Raw genomic sequence first — 7,645 nt, forward strand, 5'->3', positions numbered from 1 at the left:
TTAAAGGAACTGCACTAAACTGGTTTAAATCATATTTATCAGACAGATTCCAGTCTGTTCATGTTAATGATGATTTTTCCACCCACAGCAGAGTTAGTTATGGAGTTCCACAGGCCTCTGTGGTAGGACCTATATTATTTACCTTGTACATGTTCCCTTTAGGCAGTATCATTAGGAAGCACTGCGTAAATGTCCATTGTTATGCAGATGATGCCCAGCTATATTTATCTATGAAGCCAGATGAAATAAATCAGCTAAAAAACATGAAGCATGTCTTAAAGACATACAGACCTGGAATACTTGCAATTATCTTCATCTAAATTCAGACAAAACTGAAGATATTCTTTTTGACGCTAGACATCTTAGAAACACACTGTTTAACCAGATTTTTTAAATCCTTCTGCTCACATACAAAGCTCCTAATGACTAAGCCAGTGGTTCTCAAACTTTTTCTGTCGCGGCCCCCTTTGTAAGAGGAAAAAATTTCAGGCCCCCCCACCCCAACAAAATTATTAGAAAATGGGTCAAGTTTACCTTTAACACTCTGTCTGCTCTGCAAATAAGAACATAACTTCAATTTCAACTCCATCAGACTGAATTCTCAAATAAAAATATAACGAAATGTGCAAACACCTTTTTAGAACAATAACAACAGCAATAAATTCAATCTGGGTTAATCCTCAAAACATGAAGTGCAACCTGTGCAAAGAAACAAGAACCAGTGCAGAAATTTGGCAAGAAAGATGAGGTCTTTAAATTTGCATGACTCAACTCAGTTTCACAGCAGTAGTGGCTACAAAAAGCCTATTTTCTACTGCACGTCATTTCAAAACAATAGAGCTTCGCGTTAGTTCAGACAGGCACGGAGTCAGGCGGTCACATGGCCCCTCCTGTCCAATAGTACATCACTCAAGTCCAGCCCACCCACTTAGCTGCTTTATAACTGAGGGAGCGTTCATTCATTCTTCCCGCTTCACACTCACCACATCGCTGCTGCTCCAGCTCTCGCTGCTGTTCACCTCGTCTCAGAGATCCTTCAGGCAGGTTATGTGAAACTCAGTGTTTTATTTGTTCTGACCTTAATCGCCGATCCGTCTTCAACGTGGATCGCAGCGTTCAAACCAAAGCGGACCTGCCTGCAGAAGTCGCCGATGACGTGTCTTAAATGTGAAGCATTGTTGAAGCACCATTACTCTGGAAATCGCCTTCATCATCCTCAGAAGTAAAAATCAGGAACAGCGTCACGTGACCTAAGTCCAATGAACTTTTGATCTGCCTCGGCGTCACCAGTATGCTTCAAATCCACATCGGAAGCGTCGGACATCCCAGCTCTTCTTCAAAACCTTCACTGGCTTCCCATCCCATTCCGTATCAACTTCAAAATCCTTCTTCTCACCCACAAAGCGCTCAATAATCAGGCCCCCTCTTACCTCAAAGACATGCTCCATCCCTACACCCCTTCACGTACCCTCCGTTCCGAAAAATCCAAACTCTTGATCGTTCCCAGGACCAAGCACCGAACCTGGGGGGATAGGGCCTTTTCTGTCGCCGCCCCCACCCTCTGGAACTCCCGACACAACATATACGAGACACCTCAGACCCAGCAATATTCAAACGTAAATTAAAAACACATCTGTTCCGCTCCGCTTTCCCCACCTAGGCCTCAGCTTTATTTCGATATTTACTTTTTTTGTTGTTGTTTTGTTTGTTTTTTATATTTTATTTTTTCACCTGTTTGCTGTATTTTTATACTGTCAACCTTTGTATTTATTGCTTGTTGTTTAATGCTTTTATTTCGTTGCTTTTATCCTGTGAAGCGTCTTTGAGTTTTTGAAAAGCGCTATACAAATAAAATGAATTATTATTATTATTATTAATTCCATCGGTCCACCAGCTCCAGCTCCTCCTGAAACAGCCAGTTTCACCACCTTCATCCAGCTCCAGCTCCTCCTGAAACAGCCAGTTTCACCACCTTCATCCAGCTCCAGCTCCTCCTGAAACAGCCAGTTTCACCACCTTCATCCAGCTCCAGCGTCCTCACACCACATCTCCCCTCGTCGAGTTTCCACCAGGCACCAATCTCTTCTCTACTCATCATGAACTCTTTTCAAGCCCTGATCCAGGATCCTCAGCGTGCGTGACCTGCTGTACAACTTCCGGGTCAGTCCGCTGTCTCCGCCTAGAGTGACGTCACAGCCGATCCACCGCAGCACCGTGACCCCGCTGGCGTGGCACGTTTCCTTCACCCTCACCTGTGTAGCTAGATACTGGCAGGTAATATCAATCTCCTTAGTTCTGGTTAGCTCATCCAGTCAGGCTGTGGAGGAAAGTCTTGATGGCCGTGTTTAAAGATCAGTTTTTAAATAGTTTAAGAAAACGAATAAAGATTGAAGGCCTTCATAGGACAGTGCCATGACTGTTTAAGGTAGCTGTTGGAGCTAATAGATAAAATTCAAAAGTTGTGGAGTGAAGAATAAAGTTAACTTTAATAAAAACCATAAAAACTGTGGTTTGTTAACAAGAATATTGAGGGTGCAGATATATTTTTATTTACATTTATACGGATTATCAAATAGTACAATTGAAGGTGTGGAGGTGCAACATGACCTATAGCAGTGTAGAGATGACCATGATCATGAACAGAGGCCTGATGCACCAACAATTCCAGTCCTCTGGGCCAAGGCTCCAGATTGAGACCAATTTTGAGAACATTAGAGTTTAAAAAAAAAAAAAAAATCGTCTGGTTTCACTTGTGCCAGTTAATCATGAAGCTGTTTAGCCGTCACTTTAAACCAGGGATGAGCAGCTGCTACGTTAGCTGCATTGGTGAAATGTAATACTTTTATAACTTCAGTGGCTGTCAGTCTGTCCTGCCTGGTGCTTAAAACAAACTGTATACTGCTGTGTGTTTCAAAAGCGGCAACTCGATCCTTGGTCATCTTGGACTATTCTGACATTAGAAAATACTGTTTCATTATTTCCAAAGTAATTAAGTCTCACCCGTCTGAGCACTGCAGGCACCAATCAGCAGCTAGCCTTCGGATCCTGTGCCAACGATGTGGACTCTCTCCCAAGCAGTACACGACTCATTCTCTCTGCATTGGTGCAGCCACTACTGCAGCTTCTGTCGCTCCATCATTGACAATCCAGGCTATGGGTCGCTGAGCTCCGGAGCATATCAACGTTACATTTTCCCTGATACTAACGAAATATTGTCAACCCAAAAAGCTACGAGTAGCGCATGTAATTCGTAGTTATGAATAAATCCTATTGGCAGTAATCCTGTTTCATCGAAGGTAACATTTCCTATCATGAAATATTTCTTTACAATCATTCTAATCAGTGCGCTGCCAGGTGCGTAATGTTTCCCAGCTGGGGGCAATTCTATCTAGTAGGACCGCCCACCGAGGACCTAGAGCACACGTCATGCTTGATTTCCCACACATATTTACACATAGAATGTTCCTCTGGATCAGGGCACTGTAACGCCCAGTTCGCATGTTCTCTGCCTGCTCTCGCACACAGTTGAGAAAGTCTTGGATACTCCCAGAGTTCAGAGTGAAATGCGACATGATGTCGCCACACATAGCTGCTCCATTCATACTAATCATTTCACAGGCCATGACTCCACTCATCCGCTCCCTATAGGAGCGCAGTTTTGGGGATCTAGTGATCTCAGGGACTGTCTGTGTCATGCTAACTCATTTAGTCCAGAGTAACTTGAGCAGAGTCACCGCCAAGCTCAATGGTTTCTTTACCACCTCTCTAGTGGCCAAGGCAGAATCTATTTAAGAACACGCTGAAGTGCTACAGGTGTCTAGATGGAGGTCTTAGCTTTTGATTGACACCTAGTTTGGCCAATATGAGGGTTGTGGTGGGTTAGTGACAGCCGGAAGAGCCAATGGACGCTGTAAACTTGTAGCCAATGAGCAGACGAACACGTGGACGTGTTGGAAGGCAGGGTTCTTTGTGTCTGACGGCCGTGGCAGCCGCAAGCAGTGGCTCATGGGAAGTGGTGCGTAAAATGTGAGTAATGCATCAGTCCCCCATCTGGTTAGTTATGGGATAGTGTGGGGACAGTTTTGGGGCACAAAAACACGGCAAAACGTACAGAAAAGAGAAAATACACAACAGGGGAAGTGATGGAGGCTGCACAAGTCGAGACAGCAGCATATCTGTGTGCTTTCTTCAGACAGAGGCTGTTATAAGGAGCGGCTCATAGAAAACAAGTGAGTGTCGTAGTGCTGAGAATGTGTACAGTTTGAGTTATACAGTAAACATACAGTTTGCAGTGTTAGTGTGAATTGTAAATATATATTTAAACTTGCCCATAACACTTGTTTTTTATGAGAAATATATATTTTATTTAGTTTTTATGACATGAATTTCTATAACTAATAGTGACTCTGTGTCCAGATATGGATTCCTCTGGGTACAAGCTTTCAGTGGAGCCCTCACTGATGTCTGTAGGTTCAAGCATTCAAAAGAGATTGAACTTTTTCCTGACATGTTCAGTGGTGTCCAATTTGGATAGATGTGGAAAAAACAAAAGTCCCTCAATTAAACGCATGAACATACCAGTATAAAAGCTGATGTCAGATTATCAGTTTTACAGATATTGTTTTCAGTTTTGAAATATGAGTGATGATTGAAATGGAATAACTTTTACTGGTTGCACCTTGGATGATTGTGACTGCTGTGCCAAAAACTAGAGTGTTATCTTTACAACAAAGGTCAAACTTTATATACACTCCATAAGGATCAGTAACAGCATTCATTTTAATTTGGAGATGTCATTCTTCAGGCGGTTGCATCGAAATGACCCAGAATGGTAAAGGGTTAATATGCTTTTGTCCTTTCTCTTTTATGATTCATGACCGGATGGTTAACCAACGCGAGCTGAAATGAGCCTCAGCAACATGGACTCCGGAAGGCCCTGTCCAGGTCCTGGTTCACTTGCCTCCACCTCCGTGGTCTTCCTAATCTACGCAATTAATTCTTGTCATCTTCGCAGCACATGAACATTTTCCTGCACTCAGATGTGATGGTTGCGGGTGGCCAAATTCAAAGGAAATGTGACTCATAGGTTAATTTTCCCAAGTCCACTTCATTCAGGGTGACTCTGCTAATCTGCTCCCTCGGAGCGCTGTTTTGGGGTTTGTGATCTCAGGGATTATTTGTGTCATGCTTGCTCAGATTGTTCCAGAGCATCACGAGCAGAGTCACCGCCAAACTCAATGTATGTGATCCCAAATAAATGGTTAAAATCTGACAAAGTGTCCTGTCTGAAATAACAAATTGTAGTATATCATATATAAACCTGTCCCTGTTGGTCCCAGCATTTTTAACTTTTCAGATTATGCTCAGACCATAATCATCAATCAATGTTGTGAATTTGGTGGCTTTAAGTCCTTTGGGGTCAGAAATAGAGGGGGGTCCATATTCCAGCAGACCCCACTGCCAGAACATGCGCCCCAGCCCTACCTCCCTCCCCCAGAGAATCTGGAAGGGTGCATTTTGAAGCTCAGACCAAATCTGTCCCTGTTCTCATTATTTCCACGTGACCCTGTACGGACACATATTTAAGTAATATTGCTTTCTTTTATTTTTATCTACTGGCGAATGGCTGTCACTGCGCTCCTTGAGAGGGGGTGCTTTTTCCGGCAGGGGTGCTTTTTTCGGCACAACATCTGGCCCGGAGTACATGCTGGCAACAATAAACCAATCAGACAACAGTATTTAGTACGCTTAACCCCGCCACTTTTTATACGTAATACATACGGTGCTTCAACATTATATTACAATACATTTGTAAAGCTGGAATCATCACCGAACAGCCAAGTACCGGCAACGAGTCTGACTCCGATGATGAAGAGCGGGATCCGGACAAGTTTGATGCCGACATCGCACAGCTGTTTAATTCAGAGACTGAAGATGAAGAATTTGATGGGTTTGTGGAAGAGGAATAAATAATATATTTTTCTGTACCGGCACTTGTTACAACTGAGTTAAATAAAGTTTGATTTACCGAACTCTGTTGCTTTCCTTAATGCATCTTACAATCCTGGGCGCCTTATGCTGAACATAGACACTGTCATGTCCCTGCAGCCTCAGCCCCTGCCCACCGTGGTGAAATTAGTTTGAAGTTGGATATTGGATATTCGCGCTCCGCGTAGTCAGCGGCGTCTTGCTCACAGTTGATCCGATTTACGGACTCAGACTTTGGCTCGCTCCTCTCGGCTGCATCGCCACCCAACCAGCGACATTTCACTTAGGGACCGTCAACGAATTTCTCTTGAGAAATAAAAATTAATACATTTTCTATTTTGTGACCTCGTGACTAAAAACCAGTGTGGATATATTGAACTGCACTGGACAGATGAGAGACAGCAATTTATTTTCAATTTTAGCCTTTGTAATATTTTTTATGAATTATTATATTCATAAATTATGAACATTCTTCAATAGCTTGCAGGTCATGTGACACACTGACTCCAAATCAGTGTCAAATTATTCAACTACACTTGACAGATAAGGCACACCCTTATTTTGTCACGGATCAGGTTCAGAGACTCAAACAAGGACAAAGACTCGGCAGCCAGATGTGCATACAAGAAAAAGGATTTATTAAACAGAAGGGTTTTAGGGTTCGAGGAACCGTATACTCAGAACTAAAAACAACCAGTGCTCTCAAATGGGCTGGTGGAAAACTTATACCAAACAAAAGGCAAGAAACTATAAATAGGACTAATCACACTATACCAAAGCTACAAATCAGGATAAACTCAAACTAGGGGCTCATTCAGAGCTAAGCACGAGATTCGAGGCTTACTGACAAAAATGAGGGTAATCAGAGAATGGGCTCCAGGGATCTGTGGTGTGGTGGCGTGGCATGTTCCAGAGGCAAGTCGGTCCAGGTGAGGGTTTAGGTGGCAGGAGATGAAGATGGGAAAACCAAACAGGATGATTGCAGAGACAGGATCAGATGGAAAGCAGCTGGTGGGATCTTCTGGCGGTGGAGAGGGTCGGACACAAGGAGAGACAGGGTTATCAAACAGAATCATAAGTCAGAGAAGTGAACCAACAACCTGGCCAGGGCTCACGAACTGGAGGTAGTTAACGGACTGGCGTCAAGTAGTGGTCTGCTGGTGCCTTTTAGATGAAGAGCAGGATTTCAAAATGAGGAGGCCACTCCCGCCGCAGCTGGAACTGATCAGTGATTGCAGATGAGCTGCATCTGCCCTCCACCTGCATGAATACAGTCTGAAGAAAGGAGGAGGGTGAGGTCCTGCCACTAGAGGGAGCCAGAGGTGGCGGACGTGACATATTTATTACATTTTATCCTTTGTAATAATTTTTATGATTATTTATATTCATAAGTTATGAATATTCTTCAATAGCGTCCATGTCATGTGACCCACTGACTTCAAATCAGTGTCAAATTACTCAGCTAGTCTGGACCAACGAGGCACACCAATTTAGTGGTAGTGGGGGGCCCTGACAGGACTGGACTAGCCAGTCGTCTGGGGTCGCGAGGGGCAGACAGGTACGCTGGGAGGCACGGAGGCAGCCCTGCTGCGTGGAAATGCTCTCAGAGTCGGTCCGACCTGCTACGTGTGGCAACGGCGCGCTCCGCTGCGCTCCG

At 43.9% G+C, this 7,645-nt stretch overlaps 1 long non-coding RNA gene across 1 annotated transcript in view; it reads left to right on the forward strand.

The window, feature by feature from the left end:
- Positions 1-1,949: 1,949 nt before the first annotated feature.
- The window catches only part of LOC103375980 (uncharacterized), a 9,197-nt gene continuing 3,501 nt past the window's right edge, over positions 1,950-7,645 (forward strand). Inside the window, exon 1 of the long non-coding RNA XR_521278.1 lies at positions 1,950-2,033. This is a non-coding gene — a long non-coding RNA (uncharacterized LOC103375980). The remainder of the gene's footprint in view (positions 2,034-7,645) is intronic.

This window comes from Stegastes partitus, unplaced genomic scaffold, assembly GCF_000690725.1.
Source record: "Stegastes partitus isolate 25-593 unplaced genomic scaffold, Stegastes_partitus-1.0.2 Scaffold45, whole genome shotgun sequence".
Classification (NCBI taxonomy): domain Eukaryota; kingdom Metazoa; phylum Chordata; class Actinopteri; family Pomacentridae; genus Stegastes; species Stegastes partitus.